The sequence below is a fragment of the Gorilla gorilla genome, chromosome 4, assembly GCF_029281585.2.
Source record: "Gorilla gorilla gorilla isolate KB3781 chromosome 4, NHGRI_mGorGor1-v2.1_pri, whole genome shotgun sequence".
Classification (NCBI taxonomy): Eukaryota; Metazoa; Chordata; class Mammalia; order Primates; family Hominidae; genus Gorilla; species Gorilla gorilla.
The window spans coordinates 169,849,483-169,866,099 of NC_073228.2; the positions used below are offsets into that span (position 1 = coordinate 169,849,483).

Below are 16,617 nucleotides of genomic sequence, written 5' to 3' on the forward strand. Positions count from 1 at the left end.
GAAAGCCATGGTTGTAAAGTTTTCCATCTCCAGATGAAATGTCCACAGAAGCATTTGTGCAGTGCTATTATTTTCCGACTATACTGTTGCTATTTGAAAATTCTGCATTTCTGGGCTCCCTTTCAAATTAGAAGCTGTAGCAGCTCAAAATTCACGTTCACATATGCTAATAATCTTCCTTAGCTGCCATGATCTCCATATACCTGAAATTTCTACTGATGCCTGTTGTGTTACGCCAGGCCTGCTTCACTCATCCACAGGAAAGGACCAAAAGCCAGGCTGAACCTAAAGTAGGTCAGGTTGCAACAGCCCATTTTGGCTCAAGAGAAATGTTTCAGACATGAGCCCTTAATAGTGAGAGTGTTCTTACCCCTATTTAAATAATATAGAACTGAATTTCTTGACCCATGGTGGGAGTATAGTTTAGAAGGTGCATGAGATGTCAAGACTAGCCTTGTTCAATATGAAAATAAAGTATGAAATGGAGAGATGTTAAAAAGGATTAATTATGGTGGTGGTAGTTTGGATATTAGAATTCAAGGGCAAGAAAATTAGTAGTATTTCAGAAAATCTGAAAACTCCCTTTAAAATAGCCAAGCCTTATGCTTATTTGATTTTTTTTTCCTCATGCCTGGCAAAACTAAGAGAAGCTAAAATACAGAGTGCCATTGTTTAAAAATTAAACTTTGTGCAATGAGAACTAAACTTCAGGAATCAACAACCTGTATTTGGCATGCTATCAAGAAAGAACTGTTAATAAACGTGTCTCTCAATAAAAGTGTAGAATTTGATATTTTAAAAATTGTTAACATAGTATTTTAAATTTCTTTATTGAAATCCATCACCAAACAATAACAAAACTCACAGAAGCATTATGGCTGCTCAGTGAAGTAATAACTGCTAGGATTAGATTCTCTGCTTCAGCAGAATCTAGATACATGTACAAGAGTGATATATAGCAAGGCTGCAGATACTGTAGCATGTCTTCACAGCAGACTGAACATCAGAATTGACACTAAACTTTGTGTCAAGATACACACAAAGACTTCCAGACACAGAGTGCACCTGAGGTTATAATCTGTCAAGATTAACAAAGAGTGAATACCTACAAAAGCAAATAGACTGTGATATAATTGTCATCTCCAAACTGGTGAAAGAAGATTTTTCTTCCCAATTAACATTCAAGTGCATGAGACTGAAATCCATTTACTCATTTTCTGATAATTTATGCAGCAATGTACAGAAGTAATAGGCATGGTTACATGGCACATTTATACAATACTTTTCATCCCTAAGGATCCTAAAGCTCTTTACAATTATTGCTAATGTTTGTTAAAGTACTTTGATAGGGGAAAACGCCACAGACGTTCCAAATATTATGATTATGAAAAAGCTTGATACAGTATGTATAGAACACTTCGCTCTCATGAAATTGTTGCCAGTTCTAGTGCAGGAAATAGAATTCCTTTATGAGACTGATGAGCCAATGTTTATACAACTTATCCTTCAAGAAGCTTAAAGTCAACCTCTTCTCTACTGTAACCATCTCAGAAATTACATTCAATATGGTCTATAATTACTTATTTTTAGAATTGTAAGGAATGCAAATATCCTTAATAAGAAAAACTCATTTTTTTTGGTCAACAAATAAGAATCATTATTTCCAAACTGATAAAATTATAGCATAGAGAGAATAATGATGTAAAAAGATCCTTCCACTTGGTGATGGCAGAGTATGCTGTATTATTTCACTAGCCCCAGCAACTGACCCACCTTTCCATATATGAACTTGTGAGTCAAACAACCAAGAGAATGGCAGATAATGGACTTCTCAGCCTCCCTAACAGCAGCACTGACAAATGATATAGACTGCCAATCAGACCAGGTGCCTGGATTTTGAACAAAAAGCCAATGTTATGAAAAAAAAGAAAACAGATACTACATAGAAACCCAGTCTTGCAAATATGTCTCTGGTGGCCTCATCCAGTTTTCAGAGGCAGCAGTGGCAGTATTTTTAGCCATAGAGCTAGGAACAAACACAGCTGGAAAGAAGTGTGCAGTCCGTGCTCTTTGGTAGTGACAATGGAGTTATCATAGGACCAGGTCTACGGTGTGAGTCGTGGATTTTACTTTAATTTCCTAGCAATGTAATCAACAAGCCTGGATCTTCAGCCCTTCTAGAGATTATGTGAGTTACTTGCTGTCTTGTAAATAAACTACTTTTCTGCTCAAATTATCAGAGTGGGTCTCTGTTGCTTACAATCCAAATCTCTAAATATTTGATACACTGATGATGCTTTAATCAGTTTAAGCCAACAGTTCTTTTTTTTTTTTTTGAGACAGAGTTTTCCTCTGTCACCCAGGCTGGAGTGCAGTGGCACGATCATGGCTCGCTGCAACCTCCACCTCCTGGGTTCAAGCAATTCTCTTGCCTCAGCCTCCTCAGTAGCTGGCATTATAGGTGCATGCCACCACACCCAGCTAATTTTTGTGTTGTTAGTAAAGATGGGGTTTCACCATGTTGGTCAGGCTGGTGTTGAACTCCTGACCTTGTGATCTGCCCGCCCCGGCCTCCCAAAGTGCTGGGATTACAGGCATGAGCCACCACTCCCGGCCTAAACCAGCAGTTCTTACTCTGGTGAACTAACTGTTGTATATGACTTTGCTCCTTCCTTTTCCTTTTCTATTAAATTTGGATATGACAAAATTGCCCAGCTTTGGTTTCTGTTTTGTTGTGATTTGATTTGGTTCTTTTTCTTTCTCTCTCTCTCTCTCTCTCTCTCTCTGTGTGTGTGTGTGTGTGTGTGTGTGTGTGTCTCCATATCATTTGACCCTTCTCTGGATATAGTAAGTTTGTTGCTAGATCCAGGAACCTCCCTACATTTTCCTGAGCAAAATAAAAATAAAGGCACTTAATGAACACAGGTTTTCATTCTACTAGTCTATATGTTTGTGTATTTATTAAAGATTTTATATCACTTTTTAAGGACAATTCAGTAACTGGTTATATGTTGGAAAGCAGATATAGCACTTATAGGAAGAATAAAAAATAGAAAAAAAATGCTCTAATATAATGTGAGTGTCTACTTAGACCTAAGGATAAAATTGTCATGGACAGATTCGCACTAGTTTCAAAAAGTCTTATGTCCCCTTCGACTTAAATGAAAGTCAAAATGATGTGTGCTGAAAAGCTAGGCGGGAAGACTCAAAAGTAACTCTGGTGATTATGAACACACTAATGACAGTGACACATGAAATGAGCTCTCTCAAAACTGTTTCATGAAATGCTAGAGTCGATACATCATTATTTCTAAATGGGTATATGATCTTTTAGTTACACGAATGTACTTAAATTAATACACTAAATGTTTGAGTAGACTAAAATGGAATAGTATGCTGCAGAAGTTTAAATGGACATGTCCTTTTACTCAGTAATTCTACTGAAGATTTTTTAGGACAGTTTTTTGTGGTGGCTAAAAATTTAGGCACAGACAAACCTGGGTTCAAATCGTAGTTCTGTTGAGGATTAATTGTGTCACATGGACAATGTGTCACCGTTCCCCAGCCTCCAAATCTCCATCTAAAAAGAACAATTAATAATGCTTGCCTCAAAAGGTTGCTAAGAAGACTAAGCACATAAAGCATTTAGCATAGTGCTTAGTGCATAGTATGTGACAATGTCAGCTATTGCAATGATAAATATTATTATTATTGTTATTATCTTGCCACAGAAGTATTCACACTATTTGACATCACAGAAATGTCCATCACTACACAAAACATTAAATAAATTGTTTCACCCAGCCTTTGGAATAACAACAAATCCATCTAAGAAGTGAAGTAGCTTTGTATGCACTGACAGTGATGAAGATCCATTATATGTTACTGGTCACTATAAAAAGCAGGTTGCAGAAAAACATGTCTCTCATAACCCTACACTTTTATGTACGTGTCTGTGTTGCTGTCTGTTTGCATGGATTCATCAATGTGTTTGAAACTATATACCTGTTAACACTAGTTATCTCCGGGGAGTAGAAATGTGAGTGGGAGAAAATAAAAGAAATATTTCACTTTTCTTTTATAGATTTTGTTTCTCTGTGTGTTTGTGTGGCTATGTACGTCTTTACTTTTACGCAAAACAATGAGAAAAAGTAAACTTTCACAGCCTTTTTATTCAACAGTGACCTTCCAAGTTTCACACCAGTAATAATGCCAATTTTCACCTGTAAATTATGCATATATATAAGCATAGTCCTTTCTAGGCCCAGAATCCTATCATATTAACAGGACTTGTGCATGTATAAGGAAGAACCTCCCATAATTCTCAAATATTTTGTTTGCATTTCCAAAACTGACAATTTATTTGTAGAAAGTTTATGATTATTTTATGAAAATATATTTTAATGTTGTCTTTAAAAAAATAAAGTTTATGACTATCATGCACTGTTCTTTTTTATTTCAATCTGAGAGCAGGCACTGTTTATTAACTGACCAGCTTAGAAAAGTAATCATGGTAGACACCTTAGTTCATTCTTCTAATAAGCCTGTTGATCTGGTCCTCCCTGTTGCCAGCATTTCCACCTTCTACAAAATAAGTGGTCTTTTTCTTCACTCTGCCTGGTGGAAAAGGTAATTTGAAGGGCCACAGAAAGTTATTTGCTTCTTTGAAGCGTTTTCCAACAGTATAGATCTTATGAATCTGATCCTCCATGCAGATGATGCCGTATTTACCAAGACATCAAGCAATCATAAGCATTAACTGTCAAAGCAATTCACTTATTATTGATTTTGTCATAACCACGCTGGTAGATTAGTTCATTTACTGAATTCAGATTTGAGTACCCCCATGCAATGTGTGGCTCTACAATCCTCAGCATGTTAATTGAAGCCTTGTCAAGCTTCACAAATGTTCTGTTGAAAATTTGACGAAGGCGAAGGAGCCGCAACACCTTTCAGACCTTTGGGCTAACACCATTGATACCTCTGATCCTGATGACCAACTCCAATTTGGGTTCTGCAGGTACATAGAAGTTGCCAGCTTTTCTTGCCGTCCTTGTCATTCGAATTTCAGTTCTGTACATCTGCCTATATTCCTTGTGATAGTGCGTGGCTTTTTCCTAGGTAAGCTTCCTCCTTGCCTTTCAAAGCATCTTTTGGGCAAACTTCTTTCTCAGGCACTTGACCTTCAGCTCTGCAAAATTCCTTCGCTTTTTCTTAAGGGTTTCTGGCACAGCAGGAAACTTCTTCTTCTCTTCTATAACCTCCATGGTTCCAGCTGAAAAAGAGGCATGTCCTGTTCTTTCTAATGCCATCAAATTAGACAATCATATTCCTTTTCCCTCAGAACAATGCATTATTGCCTTGCCCAAGTCAGTTTCTCTTCATTTAGCTAGGACTCATAATTAACCCTTCATTTTATCTCAAAATCAATATGCAATGGATCATGGAGATCATGTGTTCACTCCACAGATATTTATTACATGTCAACTCCGTAAAAGAAATTGCCTTACCTGCAACACAACTCATTTGCATCTTATAAGTGGTGGGAAAGGATTGAATTGACGCCTTTTTTCCACATACAGTTCATTTATTTTAGGCAGAGAAATGAGAACTCAGTGTAGTAATGTCCTCTGACCAGCAATTATAGTTTGAAGTCACAAAACCAGGTAGCCTTTAAGCAACGGGTTAATAACACATGCCACTCTGTACAGATTTAGATGATGGATGACTGGAATTTGAAGTAACTGGACAGCTGTCTGAACAGACTATTTCATTATACGTGAAGGAATGGCATTTCTAACTATGATGATAATTAGAGTAGATGAAATGCATAAATCAGGGAAGTTTTTTTATAGCATTGGTTTGGGGGAACAGTTTTTAACCCTCCGTATGGGCTCAGTGCATTGGATTAGGAGCCAATGCATGTTGCTATAATAGGAAGGATGTGATATTCTTGTTTCTAGTGCTACATAGCATGTTTTTTGTATATCTGAATTCAGAGTAACACACGATGCAATAAGAATGTTCAGTTCCAATCAAGGATTTGAATAAAACATGCCTGATAATATTATAATGCGCATTGTTGTTATTTTAGCCATATAATTCCTGTAGTTCAAGTAAATTCCTTTTACCCTTTTCCAGTATCTCACAAATTTGTAACATCTCTCTTTCAGTTATCAATTGCTGTGTAACAAAATTCCCCAAATCTTAAAAGCTTCAAACAACCACCATGAACCACATTTGTTACCTCTCCTCATTCTGAGTTGTCAGGGATCAGTTAGTTCTGCTGATCTTACTTGGGAATTTTCACAAAGTTGCCAAATTCATAAGGAGACTCAACTTAGACTCTGGGAAGGCTGAACCTCTCTTTATCATCTTGCCATCCGAACGCTTCTCTTTTCCATGCGGTCTTTCTGTGTGTTCCCTCCGTGTAGAATCTCCAGCGGTGTAGCCAAACTTCTTATGTGGCAGCACTCCCAAAAGTCAGCTTTCCTGGAGGAAGGAAACGGACGTTGCCAGTCTTCCTAAAGACTAGGCAGGTACAAATCATCAAGGCTTCCATTCTGCCATATGATGTTGGATAAACCTAGACCCAAGGCAGCTCAAATTCAATGTGTGTGGGAATTTCATGAAAACATAAATACCAGGAGGCGTAGTTCTTTGGGGGTCACCTTTGAAGACCAGTTACCATGATGCCCTTTTTTCTGGAAGGGAGCACAGTAATGTTGTGATGGCCTGACCACTGTCTGGGTTGACTCTGGCTCAAAGCTCCTGCCACTGGACTCTACATTTTTTTGGTAATCAAGAACCGTGTTTTACATTTTGAGCACAGTTTTTTATGCTTAGCAGTATCTCAATGAAGTTTAAATTAATGGTAAATCCAGCTGCATCTCTTTCTCTCCCTTATGTCTGCACCTTTGTCACTACTACCTAAGTTTAGACTGTGTCATAAAACATAATGTAGTAGTTAATTAGGAAGAACTTTGAGGAAAGATTTATCTGAATTCAAACCCTAGATCCACCATTCCATCCATTTATCTATCTGTCTGTCTAGATGGAATGGTGAATCTATCTCTCTGTCTGTCTAGATGGAATGGTGGATCTAGAATATATATACACACACATGATTTGGATTTACCATTAATTTAAACTTCATTGAAATACTGTGATCAATAGATAGATAGATAGATAGATAGATAGATAGATAGATAGATAGATAGATAGATAGAATGGTGGATCTATGGTATATATGTACACCCACATGATTTGGGCTAAGTTAATTAGCATTTTAAAACTTCCTTGTACATAAAATAGATATTTTATAGTACTACTTTCATTAACTGAAATAATGCATAGAAGGTAATCTGCCTAGGGCCCAAGTCTTATAAAGCACTCAATAAATGGTAGCTGCTACTTTCTCTTAATTGCAGGCCTGTAGTACTTCTTGAGTGTCCTGCTTTCTCCAGACTCACCTACTTACAGTCTACAGTGATGCTAAATTAGTGGCCCCTAAAACAAATTAAGTATCCTATCACTCTTATCCCCCTCATTCCCCCCAGATTCACTGATTCTTTCTCCATAGTCTACTCTAAATTCTCTTAGCTTGGGATTCTCATTCCTTTAAAATTGTGCATTTACTTCTACTCCTCTTCTGAAAATACAGCCAAACTGAATCAATTACTCTTTCTCAAACCCTCCAGTTTTGTGGCCCTATATTTCTATTTTGCTTCTTTTATTTTTCTCTATGCCTGGAACTTCTCACTCCTGCCCCTCTTCCCCAGCTAAAGGAGGTTGTAATGATTTGGTCCCTGAAAATGTTCAAAAACATATATATCCAAAAATCACCTGAATGGTTTATTATGAGCACAGGCCCAAATGCCTGCCTGACTCAGTTATTAGCCTAAGTAGGCTAACTAAATGCCATTGTAAAAAATAGACCTCAACAGCATAACACAATTGATGCTTTTACATTTTTGTGCATATAACTGTCCAGAGTAGGTGTTCAGTGACATCTCAGGCACAGAATTTGAAGATGTGCATAACCCAGGTCTAAAAGCAGTTCACATCACTTCCCCTCACATTCCACTGGAGAGGATTGAGTCATATGGCCCAAGGGCAAAGAAAGCTGAGAAATATAGCTGGCTTTTAGCCCAAAGAAGGGACAGTACATTTTGGCACACAGGTAGCAGCTTCTGATAGCTCACTTTATTAAATAAGTAACACACTCCAGATCTAAGAAAAGAGTGAGTTGTAAGGACCGTGACAAACGAGAAAGCTCTTGATGTAACTACAAAGGATAATGTTAGTCACTTTAAGCAACTTTTGCCACGGAGGAATGATTGTCAGGTCCAACCAGATATGATGAGTTCAAGAAAACCAAAAGCCAATTACTGTATGTGAAAACTCCACTTAAAAAATATCAGCAGCTAATTTAATCCTTTTACAAATACTGTGGGCTACATAACCCATTCACTGACTGAATCTGGTCAGCAGGTCCCTGGTATGTGAAATCTGTTTTAGACACTGAGTCTGCTAAATTTTTGAAGCTACACACCTTGTTGTCCCTGGAGGTTTGATTCATATAGAGATTCTGAGACAAATTGTAAGGGAATTGGGCACTATAAATTTTACTCAGAACATTCCCTAAATTCTCTACATATTTTAGGGAACAGACTTAAATATTCATGTTCCTTCTCTGTTCTACCTGCTAAACATGCTGTGGTATTCATTACTTGTATTCACTTGTCTATGTCACACTCTCTGGACATCTGGTAGGATTTAACTTGCCCATCCCCTTTGGAGTCAGGTGTGGCAATGTGGCAATGTGACTTATTTGGCCATTGAAATATGACTCAAGGTGACTTGTCCCTTGGAGGAGAAAGTTTTAAGAACGCACACTATACTTTGCTTAACAATAAACAAACAAACTCTTTCCCATGGTGATTGGCAAAAATCTAGATTCAGGCTGTTTTGTCAGCCTGGGGCCTAAAGTGACAACGGTCCAGAATAGAGCTCCCAGCAACCCACAAGATGCAAAGTGTGAATGAAAGAAAGAAAATGTTGTTTTCAACCAGCAAGATTTGACGGTTGTTTGCATAGCATAATTGACCTCTCATGATTAATCTACTTGCTAGTGACTGTGTTTCAACAACCGCTAATTATTTAGATGTAATATTATATATTATAAGGGCTTGGATTAGGAATTACAAGACTTGACTTGAAGTCCCCTGAAAGAGGGACTAATGAACTATGCAGCTTGGGTCACATTACTTCTCTCTGAGTCTCAGTTTTGCCATCTGTAAAGTCAAAGTGTGGTACTAGATAATTTTGGAGGTTTAATTTACAAATTCCTCGCAGAATATCAGTTTAAAGTCCACCAGCAGTGACACTTGCACTCCTTCTGAATGATAAATCAGTCCTTACTGATAACCCTATACTGTTACAGTGATTTTCCCATTATATTTGATATCACAACTTTTTTTTTTTTTTTTTTTTTTTTTTTGAGACCAAGTCTCACTCTTGCTGCCCAGGCTGGAGTGCAGTGGCATGATGTCAGCTCACTGAAACCTCTGCCTCACAGGTTCAAGTGATTCTCCCACCTCAACCTCCCTAGTAGCTTGGACTACAGGTGCCTGCTACCAGGTCTGGCTAATTTTTGTATTTTTAGTAGAGACGGGGTTTCTCCATGTTGGCTAGGCTGGTCTCTAGCTCCTGACCTCAGGTGATCCACCTGCTTCAACCTCCCAATGTGCTGTGATTACAGGTGTGGGCTACCACACCGTACCCACAACTTTTAGATGTGCTTAAAATTATTAACTGTAACATTTTTGAGTGCAGGACAGAGTTCAACTAGACATAATTTATAAGGAAAAATACCAAAACTCAAAAAGATTGAATTGCTCCTATCACAAAAATAATTAGTAGAAAAATCTAGAATCTAAGCCTATTCATTTCTGAGCATATGTTATTTTCCTATTACCATATTTGCAATTTAAATTGAATTTCCTGTAGCATGCCTTATTTATTTTATTTACTTTTAATTTTTGCCCTCCGAACACAGAAAATGCAATTAGGATGGTTCTCGGAGACAATAGGTCACTTTACACCACCCACCAAGAAAAATATGGAAGAACACGTGGGGAATTCTCCTTGCTTTGAAGAAAATATTTCAATATGTCTTTTAGTAGAGGGAAAAATGAAAGAAGCAAGTTCAAGATGAGAAATCACTAGCCAGCAAGCATATTGTGATAAATCAGCCATAACATGATTATAGCAACTTCCTTGGGAAAGAAATCAATGCTGAATCAGACTTAGATAGACCAGGGGGATCAAATGGAGGTCAAAGGTACTTCTCCATCTCGAAATTGGATAATTATTACTGTTGTTATTGTCAGTTGCTATAATATAATACTGGGAGAAATATACAGAGTCCCAGTGCTGCATTTATTTGCTGGCTAGACAAGTCAATCCATTACAAGGAAATAAATTCAAGCATATTACTCCATCCAAATATCAAGTGAATTAGGGTAATTAGAACAAGGCTACCTGTGAGTCTCCTTTAGATTTTTTTTTAAATAAGCAGAAAACATAAAGCAAATAAGCAATTTTGAAAGAAGAAATTGCATTCATTTCTTTTGTTTTGAAAATTGGACAGTAAGGCTTGCTATAGTAGAAAGTATACCAGGTTCCAGCTGGGCACCGTGGCTCAAGCCTATAATCCCAGAACTCTGGGAGGCTGAGGAGGGTGGATCACTTGAGGTCAGGGGTTCGAGACCAGTCTGCCCAGCGTGGTGAAACCCCATGTCTACTAAAAATAAAAAATTAGCTGGGCGTGGTGGTGGTGAGTGCGTGTAATCTCAGCTACTCAGGAGGCTGAGGAGGAGAAGCGCTTGAACCTGGGAAGTGGAGGTTGCAGTGAGCCAAGATCGTGCCACTGCACTCCAGCCTGGGCAACAGAGTGAGACTCCATCTCAAAAAAGAAAAAGGTATATACCAGGTTGGAAATCTTGGATTTGAATGTAACCGAAACCAGGAAGCTCCGGACAGGCCTACATTTCCCTTATTCATAACATTCGGTCAGTCACCAAGTTTTCCTACTATATTCCTTTAATAGTCCTAAAACCTCCCTCTGCCTCCATAATACTCCCACTGCCTGCACCTGGTCTTTAGCCTTCTTGCCTGCATTTCTGCACCAGCCTCTCCTTTCTTCTTCCTGCCTAAGCCTCACATGTTTCTAGAGCATTGTACTTAAACTAACTTAAGTGATCTTCCTGAAATTCAAATCTAATCATGAGGCTTGTGTCCTTTAAACTATTTAGTGACTTCCCCTCATAAGTAATTATTTTCTAAAGATTCGGGTTCTCTGTCTTTTCCTTGCTAGACATCAGTCAAGCTGATTATCAAGCAAATCCATCTTTCATTTTCTGCTTAATATTTAATATTTGTTCTCTATTGCCCTTATTGGACTCTTAGTCTTTTGCTAGTGAGATATCTTTTTTTTTTTTCCACAGTTCATTTTGGGTCATGGGTGGGGCGTGCCAACAGAGGTTCTTTAGTTCTCAGGCTATTTGAGCACAAACGCATCATTGCTGCTGTGAGTGGGTGCATGAGCCCTCAGTTATGTCATCAGCTTAGACCTTTCTACTTTCATTTGAAGTGGTGAGAGGGGAACTTCCTCTGTGCTTCAACAGTGATGTCAAAAAATATATGCATATATTTGTAAGAATATGCATGTGTGTATGTATGTACCTAGATCGTGTGTGTGTATACAGTCATGTGCTACATAACAGCGTTCCGATCAACAACAGACCGCATGTACCTCATGTGTGATGGTGGTCCCATAAGATTACAATACTGTATTTTTACTGTAGTCTTTCTATGTTTAGGTATGTTTAGATACACAAATACTTACCATTTTGTTATAGTTGTCTATAGTAGTACAGTAACGTGCTATACAGGTTTGTAGCCTAGGAGCAATAGGCTATACCATCTAGGTTTGGGTGAGTACACGCTATGATATCCACATGACAACAAAATCATCCAATGACATATTTCTCACATCCAATGACATATATTTCCATTAAACAATGCATCACTGTTTATACATTAGTCACCCACCGCTTATCCTTGGGGAATATGTTCCAAGACCTCCAGGGGACGCCTGAAACTACAGATAAAACTGATCTCTCTATAAACTGTTTTCTCCTGTCCACACCTATGATAAAGTTTAATATATGAATTAAGCATAGTGAGAGACTAACAGTAATAACTAATAATAAAATAGCACAACTCTAACAAGATACAATCGTCTCTTAGTACCTGTGGGAATTTGGTTCCAGGATCCTCCACAGATATCAAAATCTCTGTATACTCAAGTCACTTTTATAAAATGATGTGGTATTTACGTATAACCTATGTACATCTTACCATGTACTTTAAATTAGCTCTAGATTACTTATAATACCTAATACAATGTTAAGGCTATGTAAACAGTTATACTGTATTGTTCAGGGAATAATAACACAAAATGTCTATACGTGTTCGGTGCGGATGCAATCATCCTTTTTTTCTGAATATTTTTGACCTGAGGCTGATTGAATCCATGGGTGCAGAATCCACAGATCTGGAGGGCCAACCGTACTGCAATAAAAGTTATGTCAATATGGTCTATTTCTCTCAAAATATCTTATTGTATTGTACTTACCTATTTTCAGACCACTATTGACCACAGGTAACTGAAACTCGTGAAAGAGAAACTGAGGATAAAAGGGACTGCTGTATACACCTGAGTGTGTATCCAAAGCATGGTAGCCATTCCATTCCTGAAAAATAATTTATATAAGTTACAACAATAGAAGGAAATCAACCATATATTTGTGAGTGAAGAGGGCCAAACCTTAGATTTCATGCACCAGAAACACCATCAATAGATTATGAAGCCCATTCTTTTAAACAACCGATAGTCTTGACCTACATAGCAGTCTTTTCTTGTCTCTTGATCAACTCAGATGCAGATATATCACAAACACAAGGAAGTGAATGCTCTATAAGGACTCTTCAATGAACAGAATAAATAAGTTAGTGAAGAAATGATCCAGCTTTCCATCCTTTGGTGGAAAGTTCATGTAATCTACATGTATTTCCAAGAGTTTTCAGTGGGATTGAGCTCCATTTTTCCACCAGGGTGTCTAGCTCAGTAACATCAACTGTAGGGTTTCCCCCTGCCCCTCCCTCCCTCTGACTGCTGGGACCACCTCTCAGATAAACTAGGAGAACCCAAAGTGTTGTCTCAGACACTTTCAGAGGCACACAGACTAATGCAAATCTGCTTTTGGTTATCTTTTCTACTAAATAATTCATGATTGATTCTATGCTCAGGTGTCTTAGTCCATTTGTGTTGCTATAAAGGAATACTGAAGTAAATTATTTTAAAAAGATTTATTTGGCTTATGGTTCTGCAGGCTGTATAGGAAGCATGGTATTAATGTCTGCTTCTGGTGAGGATCTCAGGAAGCTTCCAGTTATGGCAGAAGGTGAAAAGGAGCAGGTATCACATGGTGAGAAAGTAAAGGAGAGAGGAGACGGAGGTGCCAGGTTCGTTTTAATAGTCAGATATAGCAGGAAATAACAGAGCAAGAACTCTCATTACTGCAAGGAAGGCACCAAGCCTTTCATGAGGCACCTGCCCCCATGAACAAAACACTTCCCACCAGGCTCCATCTCTAACACTGGGGATACAATTTCAGTAGGAGATGGGAGGTGACAATTACTCCAAACTATATTATTCTACCCTTGGATCCCCAAATCTCATGTCTTTCTCACATTATAATATACAATCATTCCTTCTTTATAATCCCCAAAACTCTTAACTTCCAGCACCAACCCAAAACTCCAAAGTCTCACTTAACAGTCAAGGAAAGATCTACAGCTTGAGTCTGTAAAATCAAAAATGAGTTATTTACCTCCAAAATACAGTGGTGTACAGGCTTTGCATAAACATCCCATTCCAAAAGGGAAAAACTGGCAAAAAGAGGGGAGTAACAGTCCCTGTGCAAGTCTGAAATGCATCAGGGCAGGCATTAAATCTTAAAGCTCCCAAATAATTTAACTTGACTCTATATCCCACTTCCTGGGTGCACTGGTAAAAGAGGTAGACCACCAAAGCCTCAGGCAGCCCTCTCCCAATGGCTTTGCTGGCTGAAGCCCCATATGGCTTCTCTCACCACTTGAATCAAATGTCTGTGATTTTTCCAGGCTAAGGGTACACACTGTCAGTGGCTCTACCATTCTGGGGTCTGGATGCTGGTGGCCCTCCTTCCACAGCTCTACTAGGCAGTGTCCCAATGGATACTCTCTCTGGGGACTCCATCTCTACATACCCTCTCAGCCCAGCCTTAGTCAAGGTTCTCTGCAGCAGCTTCACCCCGTGGCAGGCTTTTGCCTAGGCACCCAGGCTTTCCAATACATCCTCCGAAATGTAGGTGAAACTGTCAAGCCTCCTTCACTCTTGCATTCTGCTTGTCTGCAGACTTAACACCATATGAAAGCCATGAAGGCTTATGGCTTGTGCTCTCCAGAGAGGTGGCCTCAGCCAGACTTGGGGGCCTTTGAAGCAAGGATGGAGCCTGAGAAGCCAGGATTCAAGAAGCAGTTCCAGAGATGGTGCAAGGAAGCTGCAGGCTCCCTAGTTCTGGCCCCAGAAACCATTCTGTCCTCTCAAGCCTCTGAGCCTGTGATGGGAGGGCTGCCTTGAAGGTCTCTGAAATGCCTTTGGTACTTTTTCCCTATTGTTTTGATACCTTCTTTGGTACCTTCTCCCTATGAGCACCTGGCTCTCTTCTATCCTCATTAACCTTTCTAGCAAGTAGTTACTAGAAGTCTGCCTGGATTCTTCACCTGAAAACACACATTTTTGCCTCTACCACATGGCCAGCTTGTGAATTTTCCAAAAGTTTTATGCTCTGCTTCCCTTTTAATTTGAAGTTCCAACTTTAGGTCATTTCTTTGCTCCCATATGTGATTGTAGGCTAATGGAAGCCACCATGCCACTTCTTGAATGCTTTGCTGCTCAGAAATCTCTTCTGCCAAATACCCTAGGCCACCACTCTTAAGTTCTACCTTCCACAAAGCCCTAGGGTATGGACACAGTGCAGCCAAGTTCTTTGCAAGGGCTAAAAGTGGGTGACCTTTGCTCCAGTTCCAAACCAGTTCCTCACTTCCATTCTGAGACCTCCTCAGCATGGTCTTTACTGTCCATATTTCAATTAGCATTTTGGTCACAACCACTTAATCAGTCTTGAAAAAGTTCAAACTTTCCCTTCTCTTCTTGTCTTCTTCTGAGCCCTCCAAACTCTTCCAATCTATGCCTATTACCCACTACCAAAGCCACTTCCACATTTTAAAATATCTTTATAGGAACAACCATTCCTCAGTATCAACGTTTTTGTCTTAGTCTGTTGGTGCTGCTATAAAGAAGTACCTAAGGCTGGGTAATTATAAAGAAAAAAAGTTTATTTGGCTCACAGTTCCTCAGGCTGTACAAAAAGAATGGCATCAGCATCTACTTCTAGTGAGGGCCTCAGGAAGCTTCCACTCATGGCAGAAGGTAAAGGGGAGAAAGCATCACATGGCAAGAGAGGTAAGAAGAGAGAGAGGAGGTAAGTGCCAGACTCTTTTTAATAATCAGGCCTTGCAGGAACTAACAGAGTAAAAAACACTCATTACTGTAATGAAGGCACCAATCAGTCCATGAAGAATCCACCTCCATTACCCAAACACCTCCTACCTGGCCCCACCTCCAACACTGGTGATCAAATTTCAACATGGGATTTGGAGTGGACAGATATTCAGATTAAATCACCAGGTATATTTAGTGAACTATAATCTTATATACTATGCAGTAAAAAAGCTAGAACAATTAATATGTAAAGGAGTTTCAAGAAATTGTCTTAAATAATGTTTAATTAGTAGTTGATATCATTCCAATGTGCTCTTCAGTATAATTTTACCATGGGGTATAAACACATATTATTATTATTCATATGTATCCCTTTATTTTACCACTAACTTCCCCTAAATTAAAAACTTATTTGGAATAAGACAACTTTCTATTGTGAATTCAGGATAGAAGTTGAGTTTTAAGGCTATACATCTCTATTTGTATATCATGCAAATGAATAACAATAGGCATACACAGTTTTACTGTTAACTAAATACAGGGGGCTTTTGATTTTACCACCATGTGAAAGTTTCTATCTACTTCTGAAAAGCTGCCCTTTTATTTTTTATATAGTAATCGTTCATCTTCAAGGACTAACAAGAAAGGTTATTTTGCTATCCCTGGAGAAAGAAAGGCATATAGATTTATATAATTCATAGATATTGAAAAACAGGATACTCTCTCCCACACATAAAATATGAGTTCTAGTTTAACATTATCTATTTCTTATATAAAGCCCATTCTGTGTATTAAAGATTAAATATCAACATATGTAAATTAAGTTTGGGCTAACTAGGTTTAGTTCAGTTTGCCTGAAATAATCGTTCTTTGTTCTTAGTTATATGCACAGATACAAACATTAAAAGAGAAAAAAAAATGAGTATAACACTTCAGTGTCT

General features: G+C 38.4%; 1 pseudogene; it reads right to left on the reverse strand.

The window, feature by feature from the left end:
• Positions 1-4,484: 4,484 nt before the first annotated feature.
• Positions 4,485-5,267, reverse strand: LOC101127248 (large ribosomal subunit protein uL30-like; annotated as a pseudogene).
• Positions 5,268-16,617: the final 11,350 nt, after the last annotated feature.